This window comes from Gobius niger, assembly GCF_951799975.1.
Source record: "Gobius niger genome assembly, chromosome: 4".
NCBI classification, from domain to species: Eukaryota; Metazoa; Chordata; class Actinopteri; order Gobiiformes; family Gobiidae; genus Gobius; species Gobius niger.
The window spans coordinates 17,284,515-17,299,530 of NC_136855.1; the positions used below are offsets into that span (position 1 = coordinate 17,284,515).

At 40.2% G+C, this 15,016-nt stretch overlaps 2 protein-coding genes across 2 annotated transcripts in view; both read left to right on the top strand.

Moving 5' to 3' along the window:
* tpp2 (tripeptidyl peptidase 2) overlaps positions 1-15,016 on the top strand; it is a 161,841-nt gene that overhangs the window by 109,677 nt on the left and 37,148 nt on the right. The window lies entirely within an intron of this gene.
* gpc5a (glypican 5a) overlaps positions 1-15,016 on the top strand; it is a 165,660-nt gene that overhangs the window by 18,771 nt on the left and 131,873 nt on the right. The gene's annotated exons all lie outside the window — the stretch shown is intronic.

A 15,016-nucleotide genomic window follows, 5' to 3' on the forward strand; every position in this document is an offset into this window, starting at 1 on the left:
ATGTACAATAGGTTCCCCTCTGGGGCCAGGACTCCCCCAAAAAGACATTACTAATCGCAGTGGGATTTTCAATACCAAGCCCCGTTCAAACCTTCTGCTAGCCAACAGTTGAGAATAGCTTGCATTAGGATAATAATAGTGTGCAATTTTTAATATTTCAGCCCATCAGACACTGCTATAACCGTCTTAATTAACCTCTTTTTGTTGCTCGGGCTGATTTCAAACATATTGCTTGTTGCTTGTCATCATGCAGAGACTAAAGCCATAAAATGCGGTACCACCCATTGTCAGCAGTTTACATTGTGTTGTCTTTGAAATGGAGATTTATCGCTGGGGGCTTTTGTCTTTGGGCCATTTTCTCGATTAGATGATACAGCACAAACTCTATCTATATGACAGATTTATACTTTTCTCCAACTTGAGATTTATAGCGAGGAGCCGTGAGGAGGGCAGCGGTGTAGAATCCAAGTGCAATGTTTGTCAAGGAGAGCTGACTCGGCAGATTGAAATTACAGTTAACATTGTACAGTCAAAACAGACTTGTAGGAAGGTGCCACAAAAAACATGATATTTTGATTTCCCGGTATGCTAAGTGAATGCTTTTGGGTAGAGTAGGTTGTTACTGTGCCCAACCAGCATTCCTGACATAATTTTAATGTCCCGTTTAAGGGCAGGCTCAAATTAGAGGCCAGTTGCGGTGCATTCAAATGTCTGACCAACTTTTATACAAGAAAGGAATGGTGAACTGGCTGAATTTCAACATAAACGTACAATACTGTGCAAAAGTCATTGCCCGTTTTTTTCATCAACGTAAAAAAAAATGTAAAAAATTGTTCCCACACCCGTATACTGTATCAGATATTTATTAAAGTTTGCTTCTTGTTTACAATTTTATAATTCTGTCTCTGAACTTGCTGCAATTTCTCCATTGTGGGACAAATAAAGGAATGCTTGATGTTGCCAGATAATACGACAGTCCCTTCCTTTTAAACAGAGAAAATAACTTCTGTCAGTCAGAGAGAAGCATTTCCTAAGTATAAGGCGGGAGTCTCCGGGGATTAGGCTGCAGTCGTCTGGCCAGTGAAATCCAACACACAGGGACATGCTGCGGTGCCATGAGCCTATAGTGTGTCCCGTTTCCTCCCCCCCCCTAAAGCCTCTTCCTGTCCCGCGTCTCGATAGGGCACAGTAATGTTGTAATAGAGCTGCTTATCACTGGGGTCCTGGCATCACTAACAAATGGATGTTGTTTTACTGTCAGGAGCCTGGTTCAGACCGTGATAATGCAAACTGATATGCGCTGTTAAGTACACACAGTCCAGAGATAGACACTTCCTGTTTTTTGTCCGGTTACCGTCATATAATGATGGTTTTGGCTTGTGTTGGGTTTGCTTTGGCTTTTTACACTACATTCACTCATTCATTCCACTATGAAGGACGATTGAGTTGAGAACCTACGCAAGCATCCCCCCAGAATATGGATTTAGTTTGAGCTATATAAAATCCTCATTTGTAAGTTACAGAGCAAGTTGGAGCATGTGTTTGACCTGACCTGTTGTTTTGGTGGGAGTTGTACAAACTGCTTTGTCACATGCCTTGAAAGACCATACTGTCATTATTGTTATGGGCATGCCGGTTTCTGTAAACATCCCAGTGAGTAACTCAGGAAGAAGACAAGACCTGACGCTTAAGATGGACAGATTTTAGAGCATTTCTTTTTTTTTTAACTCTAAATGACTTCATTTTCACTTCACTTCAGCTTTTGGAAGTGCTAGATAAACCTCTTAACCCCCGCCTTAATCGAGTGCATTTTCTCCAGTTCAGCTTTACCCAAATCTTAAAGCTTCTTGACTGGAGTTTACAGCCTATAGACCAGTGTAACACCTCATTTGAAAGCTAAGAACTACAAAACTAATCTAAGCTTCTTCCTCGTTATGAGCGTTGTTTTTGGTTGAGTTTTCATCACGTTTGTGGCTTGTTTGACATGTTTTGGTCACATTTTTATGGCCTGCTCACAGTTACATTACTCACAAAAAAACCCGAAATGCGGCCAAAATGCTTGTGAAGTGCGATAACAAAAACATGGAAAAAGATAAAATGAGTTTTGGAGGTCTTAGCTTTAAATTAGGTGTTACACTGTGGCCTAGAAGTTGTAAACTCTCCAGTTGAGAAGCTTTCAGATTTGGGTAGAACTGGAGAAAATGTGCTTTGTTAAGGTGGGGGTTAAGAGGGTAAGTCAAGATTTTTTCCCCGCAATGTCTACAAATACTCTTTGCTCAAAGCTAAATATTAAAAACTCAAAACTCCTGAGAGCTTTATAGCGTATAACTAGCCTAAAATGCTTGATCTTAAAATAAGTCTCCTCCTTTTGTATATAATTCAAACTACTGGTCGCAACTGTACCACTATTTGAGCAACACTGCTTTATTTTCTGCAGTAAGATGGACTTTTATTAAACTGATAGCATCATGTAGAAGCATAAACTTATCTCTTGCCAGGAAGCTTAGGGTGAATTCAGAAGCGGGACAGTAAGCCTAGACAAGCAAACTCCTCAATAAATGCATTCCTTCTGACTCCTGTGAGAGAAAAGAGTTTTATGAACCGAGCACGCCAACATGTTTTTAAATGAAAAGCTAAATCCCTCTAAATATTACGTTAAAAGTAATGTGTAACTTTCAGCTTCAACAGTGAGGCTTGTTTTAACAGGTGACCCACAGACACTGCTCTGTATCAATGCCCTTAGTGTGGCTACAGAGGGGCACTAAGGCTGTTCTAACTATACCCCCATTGTAAGCACCACCAGGGCGTGTGGAGTTTAACATATTCACACACACAAAAAAAAACCTCAGCTTTTCTCAATGTCTTTACTCATATCTCATATTTCCATCACGTCATTTTGTGTCATTTTCTCCGACAAAAGACAAGTTGGCCTTTTGATACCTCGTGTGTTTGGAGCGTGGTGTTTCCTGGCTGTTTCAGTCATGCTTGAAAACTGGAACTTTTAAGTAAAACCAATAAAGATATTCACAATAGCGAGCAGAAGATGTATGCACTAAAACATTATAAGATCACTGCATCCTACCGGGAATAACATGTTCTGCTTGTCAAATTTGTAATTAAAAACCTTGAATATCTCTATTTGTATTTGTTCAGCAGGCTGATGTATTGTCATTCACTCATACGCTATTGCAATCAGAGGCTCTTCAGTCATATAATACAAGCCTTTATGAACCAGTCAACATCTCTTCGACCGCTGAACCCAGTGTTCCATACGATGTCTGCATAAATGTAATGTAATAATCTGTCCCGATAGTGTAATCAGTGGCGTGCTGTGTGCATTGGGCGTCTCATTCAAGCTCATAGCAGGGCTGATGGCTCCTACCCCCGTGTCTAACAGCTCCCCACGGCCAAGTGCAAGCTGCTCCCTCAGACGCAACAGAGCCACCTTTGAGAGGGACTGGACGACTGTGATGATATAATTCCACCATCAGGACTTCTCACTCTCACTCAGTCTGCTGTCCAAGTTTCAAAACCGCCATAGTATGAGCAGTGTTTCAAGTCAATGACTGTTTAATGACTGTTTCTCCAAAAAGAATGAAAGCACCATTGTTTTATTGGGTTTTTAACGGGCACTTGTGCTGCCTTCACGTGGTTTTGTAATTATGGTCAATAGCACTTGTCCAGTAGAAAATTGCACATGAACTCATCTTGTATATTCCACGGGAGGACTGGGAGATAATGTTGATAGCTGAGTTCCTGAGATGAGATAACCCTTGACCTTCAACACGACAGAGAGCAGCCATAATATCCTCATGGCGTTTTAGCTGATTATTATGAAGCCCACACTATTTGTTTAGCGATGCAGTTTTAATGGCATCTCATTTTCCACTTAGCAGCATGTAAAAAAGGTCAGCGGGTCATAGATGACTTTCCCACATGAATGTGTTGGTATACAGTGAATTCTTGTGTGTTTTGATTATTTCCCTTTGCTGCAAACCCAAAAACATGTGAAATCAATGCACTTGTAATTTCCAGTTCACAAATGAACACACGAAGGCAGCGTCACATTATATTGAGTTAGTATTAGATCCGTTATAAAGCTATTCTTCTGCTTGTATTTTAACAAATGACTCTCATATAGAATTGTGTTGACTAAAAGGTTGTATCATATTTTAGTTTTTGCCTTCGGGAGTCAATGTAAAATATTAATGAATTGAAATCTACTGACAAAAAGCCTTGTTAGTGCACCTGAGATTGGTGATTCGTTGTGCGATAAAACATTGGCCAAAACATTCCTGGGTTGGCTGTACGCAACCCAGGAAGTTAGGTTTGCCTACAGCCACAACTCATTAAATCTGTATGAAAAGAGTCGCAGTGGGTAAGAGTGTCCTCCATGGATAGCTGTTCAAATCTCGGCTCCGACTGATGCAGAATGCCGAGTCCTTGGGCAAGACACTTCACCCACTTTGGTGGTGGTTAGAGGGCTCACTTTTGTCAGTCTACTTCATCTGTGGCCACAATAGAAGCTCATTACCATCAAGTGTGGGAGCGGATGAACAATGACAGTGCAGTCTCCTTTTTTAAATTTGTGAAAATATCTAAAATTACTGGTGCCTAACACTGGTAAAAGTTTGTATGCTTAAAAAATGGATTGTGAGGAAAAGGAAAAGTCCAGTGTCAGAGTTGACGATTGCTGGTGAAAATGTGCCACCCTGTGTGCCCATGTCATCTGCAGAAAACTGACTGTCTCTGTCTCCATGGGGTCTTAAAAGCTAAAGCAGTTGACTACTGATTATTTGACACACGTTCACATAGGGACTGGCTTCACCATTAATATGTATGGGGATAGACTGCTCAAATGTATGCATTTGTATGAACAGCCTCAGATAGCTGAAAGCATTTATATAATTTGTATGGTTTGAGCACCCATAGTTTTAACCCTGGACCCTGGGCTTTAACCAATCATGATGCATTGACTAGAGTCGGGGGAACTTAACCAATCTGGCACAATCCATTCACCGCTGGGTGTACTGTACAGTACCTTCCCTCAGCTCAAATAGTGCAGATCTGCCAGTTTAGTCTGTGTGCTTCTTGTCTGAAAACATATTTGACTTGTTCATCTCACTTCTCTGCAAGAAGCACTTGTGCTCCGCTTGATGGACCCTCTCCTCCTCCTGAACATGGCTTCCTGTTCAGTGCAGCCCTGTGTGCTTTGAAGTGTCGGAGAGCTGCTGCAGCAGATCCTTCAATATTGACTTTTAAACCACGCGGAAGAAACAAAGCTTAGGGCGCAGATGGAGCTCAACCGCTACAGACACACAGACAGACAGACATGGGAAGAGAGTTTTTGTAGCTCTGGGTGGTGTCGACTTATGACCGCAGACTCCAAATATAATTATGTTTATTGTGGAGGAGTGTGTTGTATAAACTACACCTTATCAACTTTATGCTTTTACTTGAGTAACCGCTTTATTATTATAACAACAATGCATTTTTTCCTTCGGTTATCAATAGAGCATAAATCTGTTTTGTTGAACAGAGAGAAAGTTTAGGGTATGGAAATGTTATTTTTGTTTGATTACAGAGTACGTGTATTTCATCTTCATTTTATCCTAGCCTAAGTTTTTATTTAAAATAACAATTCTAATGACAATATTTGGCTACTCTACTCACCTCTGTTTGTAGAGAGGAGTGTGTTTATTAAAGCATAGGCAGTAAGTCAGTAAGATTAGTCTGTGTGTGATACTACAAGCCAGGTATTTTCAAAAGACTTATGTTCTTAAGGCTCGAGTCTCTCCTTTACTTACATAAATCACATCTCACCTCCTCTCTCTCCACTCTCCTCAGCACACGCAGAAACACTTCTATGCGGGTGACTGTTTTCACTTTGAAACAATGCCCTCTTTGTCGGAAATAAAAGGTAGCGAGGGGAAGAAAACATTAGCAGGGTCTTTAAACCTCTGCAGCGTGCCCAGGTCAGATTGGGCGCTCTGTTTGTTGTTGTGCCACAGCTGTTGCCTAGTGGGTAGACAAAACCAAGATGCTTTGATATGCTTTGAAAAGATTTAAACTTCCTTCAGATTACTTGAGGTCAGGAATGTCGTAAAGGCACCTCTATAATCGTGACTTGTTAGCTTGGAGCGGGACATCATCAGCTCATCTCCATAGCGATGTTGCTGCTTGCTTGGACTCAGACAGCACATTATGTTTGTTTTTGGCCCCACATGGCGTTTTGTCTATGTTTTCAGTTTTACAACAATTTAGTTGCTCATATAACAGGGAATGTTGAAATGTTCCACAGTGTGGCTTTATTAGGCATATTTATAGACTGTAAATAACTGACTGTCAGACGAAACCCTTATGACCCACTTTTCTGCCCCATCCGCTCATTTTGGCAAGTCACATTATTATGTTGACGTGGTTATACCTGCAGAAATCAACACTGTATTAAATGTATAAATATGATTATTAAGTTTAAATTACCTTTCTAATTTTCTTTAGACACTTCAGCTGCTCAGACCTGGAGCTCTTCCATAAGACACTTGTGTTTATGCACCTATGTGATAACAGAGCTCCATGTTCCTCTGCACTAAAATAACAGTCTGGTGTAAAAATGTGCCGTGCCAGAGCAGCTAATACCAGATCGTTTAATACGCTTATCTCAACTATGACAACCAGCATGCGGAGGCTGTGACGGTTCATAAACTGGAGGTTCATGTAGAGCTGATATTTGAACCTATATTAAAGGTTATCTTTAATTTAGCTGTGTTTGGATACCTTGATGAAATCCCAAAATAAGGTGATGGGTTGAGACTGGGTTAGTCTTTTGCACGGAGTCAGAGTAGACTGAAGCAGACTTTCAGCTAAATTCAAGCCGTTAAATATTGATGGGGGCAATCTGAGTGCAGAAATTACCTGCAGTTGTCTAGTGGTCTAGTAGTAGTAAGCTGTCTGGAGTTTAAAAACACAGATGGCACCACCGAGTAACCTCAGTGTTTCAGACGCTTAAGGAGACAGACGGAAGATGCAGGATTACTCGAACTCCAAAACTCCATATATTATTTTCAGAATCAGAAAGAGGAAGTTAGTATGTTGACTCTGTTCAGGTAAAGGGCCAGATTTAAACCGTGGAGCAGAAGTGGCCATCTACATTGAGGCGGCATACAAGCTCTTCTTCTCTTGCCTGTTGCATTTACTCAATATGCAACCTTGCCCCCTTTACTTTTCTCCACTGTTAAACATTGCTTTTTAGACAGTACTTGCACATGAATTCCATTTTCTTTTGTTGCTGTGTTTGTCTCAGTAAAGCACCTCCTATTTCAGTCACCGTTCTCTGCACATGTCCAAACCATTTCAGTCATATCTGATAGACGACAAACATGATCTAACTTTTTCCTTACCGTGTACCCTCCTTGGTCGAAAACTCAAGCACATAATCCGATGGTATTGATTTTATTGTCAAAATATTTAGCAATAATAGCACTTCTCTTTCTCTTTTCACCTATATTTACAAATGTATCGTGGAAGAATGATTGTATGAATGCCTGTTAGTGCTCCATTTGTCATTTATCGACTCATGACCTACTGTACCTCCAGTTCGCCTCCCTATACCAGTAAATTCTATACCCCATTGATTTTGGCAGCAGCAACCTTTACCAAACAAAGCTACCCCGAAAACAAAGCCTGCCGCACCTCTTTCATCTTTCTGTCCCACATGAAGACGTATTCGTGTGTTGATGACTGTTGCCGCCGTCACCCCTGGAGCTCATTCGCTTCCATTGTAAGTTTGTTTGTCTGACTCAGCCCCCCCCCACCTCCCACCTCTTACTCCCCTCTCTCCTCCCCCCTCTCTTCTCTCTCTCTCTTCCGTCCTGCTGGCCTTTTCAGCAGCCTATCCCATGTCTCGTAGCCGCTCTGTTGTGGTCGCGCTCATTCACTCAGGATGAATCACGTTAATACAAGCCACCCGTAGGTCAGCTGTTGGCATTTGAGCGCTCCAGAACCTGGGGAAACATCAAAGCTGGAGTTGTTGTGGCTGACGCGGTAAAGCCGTGGACAGGTTTAGGGATGCTGCGTTATCTGCTCTGCTTGTTCATGTGTGTGTGTTTGTGATAGAGGGAGACTTGAGCTTCAAAGGACATGTTCTAAATGTATATGATCATGTTCAAGTGCGGAGAGAGCCGGGAGTCGCATTGGGGGGGAATTTGCTGCTGCTATTTTTTTGTGTGGATGGAAATAAAATCATCTTCTTCTCATATTCAAAGCCATTTTATCCTTTCTGCTTCTTTAGTTTGACAATGAATACGTACATTTCCTTTTGTATTGGCTGATCTCAATTTTCATTAAATGTTTCCAACTTAAAAGCAAATATTCAGATTCAAAAAACTTTATTGGTCCCAAAGGGCAATTGATTTGTAGCAAACGTCATAACAGAACATTGCACAAACACATCACAAACAGTCACTCACTGTGTGTCACTCCCAGCAGAGTAGGTGCTCAAGAGTGTTTGCTCAAGAGAGTAATAGTCCATAACAATAGAAATAGGGCACATTTCAAAAGGTCAATGTTACTTAATAAACACACTCCCTTCAGAATTCAACAGTTCAATGACAGAGGGGACAAAGAGTTGGAGAAACCAGTAGTTTTCCGAAAAGGTACATAAAAATGACGTGCCACAGGCATGAAAACTCCGAGGACAGAGCATTGAGAAAAATAAATGTAACTTTTACTTATATGGTTCATGAACATAGACAGGCTAGACTTTCACAGCAAAAAATATTTTATACTTGAGTGCACCTTTAACGCAGAAAAGTTTAACTGTATTTCTCCAAAGTCAAGCTCAGTGTTATAACTGTCACAACATTACAATAAACCTGCCTAACAAAAACATAATACACAAATCATGCCAATAATTGAGATTATCCACAGCTATCGGACAGACCTTGTTTTGCGCTTATACATGTTTTATTGCTCCTCTGAGTTCCAGTTTGTAGTCAGTACTTTTGTTACTATGGGTCATCATTATGGTAGCATTAAATGTAACAATTGCAATTTGAAGAGGCCTTTTTTTGATATTATGACTTTTATAACTTGATGTTGAACCATGTTGTTATTTAGATATATCAGAGTTGTTTCTTATTAATATTAATAAAAACCTTTAGTTGCCTATTTTTGAAATGTTGAATGTCTCCCTCTAGTGGCAAACTTGCTGTAACTGCTTCGCTAACTAATCAGATATGCGCATTCATTTTTCTTATGCTGCAGCCCCTGACCTCCGGAGAAACCCATCAGTGGGCTAGCTCTCCCTGTCACACTTAACCAGATCATTGTGCATTAAAGAAAATGAAAAGCGCAGCAATTATGGGGGAAAGAAAAGAAAATTAGATCAGATTTTAAAAGCCTTTTAGACACACTGCTGCTGGGAACTAAAACCAAAAGGGCCTTTGTGGTAAATGTGTAATGGGCCGTAGATCAGGATTAGAGCAGACTGGAGTTTTATTCAACATTCATTTATCAGGATTTGTGCAGAAACAGCAGGGGACTCTCAAACTGGTTGTTATCAGAGCTGCACACATTTATTATCATCTTTCTTTACTGTTGAATATACTAAGTGATACAAAAATGTGAATAGAGACTGATATTTATTAGACCTTTCTCTTTTTTATGTCCGAGAATAACTTTTCAACCAGATAATAACTATAATGTACCCATCCTCCGTAGTGCAGCACCCGAGAACCTGCATCTTTGAGCAGGATCTTGGTCAGGATTACCAAGCCGGGGCTAGTATGCATGTTTGGTTAACGGGGGATCTGGAGTGCCCAGAGGAAACTCATCGATAGGAACATGCAAGGAATTGAACCCAGGATCTACTGCCTGTGATTAGAGAGTTGAGAGATGTTTAGTATTTATTAGCAACTCTGCCACTGTATCAACATCTCTATTGTACTTTATTGCCTTATTTTTCTTCACTAAATTGTCCAATATGCGAACATGTCAAAAGCTGTGTTGACCCGCGTGCTGTTTGCCCATAGACTGAGGCAGATTTACTCGTCCACTGTCACACTGAGCTCTTCACCTCATTAGCCGTGGTCCTGGCTGTGGCTCTGCTGGGGGCTAATTGAAACAGAGCTGACTCCATCTCGAACACTGAATCAGAGCGTGAGGCAGATTTCAGTGGAGCTGACTCTTGTTTTCTCTGTCTCCCACTGACACCAATACAAACGGCACTGAGCACATCTTCACCTGCTGAGTCACTCAGACACACAAATGCAACGTTCTCAAAAGGGCTGAATATGCTTTACATGTGATCTTGCCATCTTGAAAAGTGGTTCTTTTATAGCCTGTATTATTGTGCATTGGCTTTAAAACCATTTGTCGCATCCAACAAGCATTGTTTTCGTTATTACAGATGTTTTTGTTACTGATTATTGTGTCTAAAAATGTATCTGGGACTTGGCTCTCCTCGCTCCTCTCGTAACTTTGCTTGGAGTGGGACATCACCAGCTCGTCTCCGTGGAGATTTTCCTCCTTTGCTTTGATAACAGCTAAACATGAGGTTATATGTCCTCCTCCAAATGCTTTGTATTGATAACCAAGTACAAAAATAGCATCCTTTTCATTAGGAGCACATTTGATCTCACTGGTATGGTCTTAGGGTTTATTTATTTTGCGGTAGTTTAGTTGCTTTTGTGACGATTGCAACATATAACTTGGATGTCCTGCAGTGTATGGGTTTAAATGAAAGATACAGTAAGTAAAGATACAGTTCTAATCAAAATAATTAGTCCCTAGTGAATGAGATTGAGTGAAACATCATATCAACCTTATGACTGTCCTTTGTCCCAGATGTTTCATGCCTAAATTTGCAAGTGTGTGGTCTCATGGGTGTTGAATCCTTAGATAAATAGAAAGAGGACACTAAAAACTTTACTTTCTTTGAGCTGAAATATAATGTTTTACTATTCTAGTGATTGTCCAGGCAGAATGTAGGCTACTGTAAGTCTCATAGTTACTCAAATATCCTTTGACATTTTTACTTTGAAAAAAAAAAGTAGCTCTTGGGGAAGAAATGTTGGAGACCCCTGACTGCATACATAAAATAATAAGTCTAAAATTCACCAACACTTGCCCGCAAACTAACACCTTTACCGCATGTTTCGAATGATGGAGCCACACTCGTCCTTGTGGCGGTGCCTTGTTAAATTATTCTGTCTAATTCCATGCTGTGTCCTGGGGCTCACCCGGGAGGGTGGCTGCTGGTCCCGGCCTCTGACTGAGACGCACCGCTTTTCACTTTGTCTTCTCCGCTTTAGAACATCGTTAGCTCAGCATGGACACCGGCGTCAGCGTGAGCAATTTCACTGACACAGCACATTCGTCTATAAGCAGCACAAGCTCTCATACGTTTCTGCCCCTTAACTTTCTAAAACAAAACCCATATTCATTATTCAAAAGCAGAACCATGTGATTAGTCCACAAAAAGCAGTGCAACAAAAGCATGTCAGTGGTAGAAGAAAAAAAAAAAAAAAAAAAAAAAGAAACCAGATATATAGTTACATTTTTATTGACATAGCAAAAACTCTGGGCAACTAGAAAATGCTCAAGTTCGGTGGTTTCTTATTATTTATAAAACCTCCTGTATTTGGACCTCCACAAACCTAACCTGAAACGCATGAGATTCTTGTATTAATTACAGGTATCGGATATCGGAGCCGATACTGGAAAAAAATACAATATTGGGTATCAGCTACAAATATTCGATACTGAACCGATACCAGTTTTTGCTCTCAACGCCATAAAAACACAACTTATACCATGAATATGGGCATGCTGCTTGTATTTTTGATCGCAGCGCAAAATTCTGTGGTTAGCATAATAACGGTTATTCTAGCGACAACTAATCATAGCTGGGCCAGAAACTATGATAGAAATACCTAAAGTAGCCTAATAAAGAAATAACTGATCTAAAATATGTAATGATCAGATCACTTCATGTGAGTTGTTTATATATACCTAAAGCCTGTCATATACCCATGGATATTTATTTATTTATTTATTTATTATATTTATTTATTTAGAAAAGACCAGTGATTATCCAAGAGTTTATCAATAGATATAATTGATAATTGATCTGTAATATCATGACAATAAAATATGACTTTATTGATCTTAAAATGGAGAAAAAAGTCAATTACATTTTTCACTCAGGGAAAGACACTTTTAAGAAAGTCTTTTGGTCTCTCAAACCCCAATATTGGTCTCGGTAGCAAAAATCTGGATCATTGCATCTCTAGTCCTAGACTTAAATAATGTGCACTGTGAACAAAAAGAATAAAATGTATTGATTATCTAATCGCAATTGAAATACTTGCCAGAAAAAAAATAAAATTGCAATTTGTTTTTTTTTTTGCTCCCAAATCATTCTCCTAATTTTTGTGATAATGTCTGACGCTTCTCCGTTGCTCTGCTGGAAGTCTTCACACTGAAGATGCCTCTTCCCACATGGCACAGCTGTCACTCATGTCTTTGCCATGTTTTATTGCCTGGGCTCCTGTTTTGTCTGTGACCAGGCGCTCGGAGCGTGGGAGGCGCAGCTTTTCCTTCCTCCTCCACACAAATTAACAGCTTTGTGTCTCAGAACTCGATTGATAAGTGTAGACCTCGATCAAACTCGCGTACTTGTGCGGCATCTGTTTGTGGAAACTTTTTAGAGGAGGATAGGGGATAGCTGAAACCGAGAAAAATGTGACGCCAAGTTTGTACCGAAATAGAGTACATTCATTGGGCTGAACAAGTTTAGGAAATGCTGATAAGTTGTTTTCACGAAATACTGTTTTTTTTAATATAACATGTTCCACCAGAGCCATCAAAAGTTTATATTTATTCATTGTGTTGTATGGCTTGATATGTTGTAGATGAGCCCCGAAGCTACACCAGTTGAGAACCACTTGTCTGAATTTCTGAGTAAAGCAGCTTTTTGGCACTTCTATATCACACTCTTAACTTTGAGCTTCAGTAGTTGTGTGGTTACTTGTTCACCACTGCTCCTCACTTGGACTTGCTCTTGATCGATATACAGACCAAGCAGACTGGCAACATCCCACATGAGCTACAGTTTGGGAGAAGCTTCAATCAAGTTGTCTCGCTTACACATCGCTCTGCTTTCTGCCTAGAGCGGTTTACCATACCCTCTAACTGGTGCCACTATTGTGTTATCTCCATCACCTCTCATATGTCTACTTCGAACTGTGCATTCTCGTAGTTCACAAATGCATCGACCCCCCCTGTGGACGTTCTAGATCGTACATATTCTGTAAGGCTCTGGGCCATTTGTCAGTCCATCCATCGGCCCTGGTCTGATCGCTGTGTGCCTCCAGGCTCTCAGGCCCCGGGACTAACCCAGGACCGGCCTCAGACTCATGACCAGCACATGACGAGAGTGTGGCCCCGGCTCAGCGCCGACACAGACCAAAGACAAAAGGAGGAACATGTTGCACTGATTAGACCTGAAGGGTTTTGTGGGGGCGGGTCATGTTTTTGGCCACTTCCAGTAAAAATGTTTAGTTAAGCCAGTGTATTTAGAGCTATCATTCTCCTAATTCAATAAATAGTCTTGAGCTTTAAAAGTTTATACCTTTTATAGCACATGTATTGCAATTAATCAAAGCTTGAACAATTGGGAAACTATTTAGTCTTGTAGTTGAATCATAATCAGAGAAAATTGTAAGATACGTTTTTTGGGTTATTTGGTTAAGTGAAAACATTAGCTTTTGTACACAGGTTTTGCAGCCCTTTGGTGTTACTTATGGGCATATTGTCATAGGTTTGTTTTATTTTATGCAAATGCAGCGACTATGAATATGAATGTGTACACACAGAGGAATTAATTTGTGAAATTTGCATTCTCCAACTCTCTGAACTCCTTTAGGTCTTTAATATCTGCCTCTTAACCTCTGCCTCTTCTCTGTCAGGTCTCCCCTCCCTCTTCACCCACTCACTCTCATCTCGGCGTTCCCCTGGCATCAACACTGCAGCTTCATAAGAGCCCCCTCTGATCTGTGCTCTCAAAAATACTGCTGTGCTGTACAAGTGCTCACTTTAATAAACTTTAGGATATATAACGCTCACACTTTGATATATTGGAGCTGGTCGGCCGTTTTTCTTTGTCAGCTCAAGTTCGGGAAAGAGCACAAATTACTCTTCGACTCCCTTTGGCCACTTTATGATTTTGTGCCAGTCGAAGTTATTCTTAATCTTAAGGCACAGTTGTAGATAAGCAGTAAAACAAAGCAACGTGGAGTAATGCTCCAACTTTCCGGTAGGGCTGCACGATAAGAAAAAAAACACTTAAATATATTTGAATATCTTGAATATCATTTGAACACAGTACGTTCCATTAAATTAAAACACAAATAGTAAGGAATTGTGTCAAAATGAGGCTTATAAATACATAATGTGGGCTAAAATAGAATGAAAAATTTTGAGAATAAAATGGAGCTTTTGCAGATTTTAAGTTAGTGGCTTTTTGCAATATGTATATTGCAATAGTACGATATATAGGGATTCACTGCCTGACCAAAATGGTTGGTTCCTTTATATTTGTTGATGCTGGAGCCTCAGGGAGTCACAAATGTTATTCTATTGCTGAGCATAGGCTCAAATGGGTAGAATTAGGATGGGCATCTGAAGAAATACTATGTCAAATCAATACCCGATTGGACGCCGATAACCTGCTTGGGCAAACCCGGTTTAGGTGGTGTTCAGTATTGATGCTTCATTCATCATATTAGATGAAGAACAAAAAATGATGATGACAAGGGCTGCAGGAATTTAGAGACAATTTAATCTGTATTATGTTTTTGTTTTAGGATTCAGTTCAGTTCATGGTGCACGTTCCAGAGAAGACGAAAATACAAACTGAAAAATACATTTATGCAAGAATCATATCATATTTGTATAGGTCTAAACAACAGGGTTAGCAAAGTTTTTACACAAGACCCCAAATAGACAGTGTAGT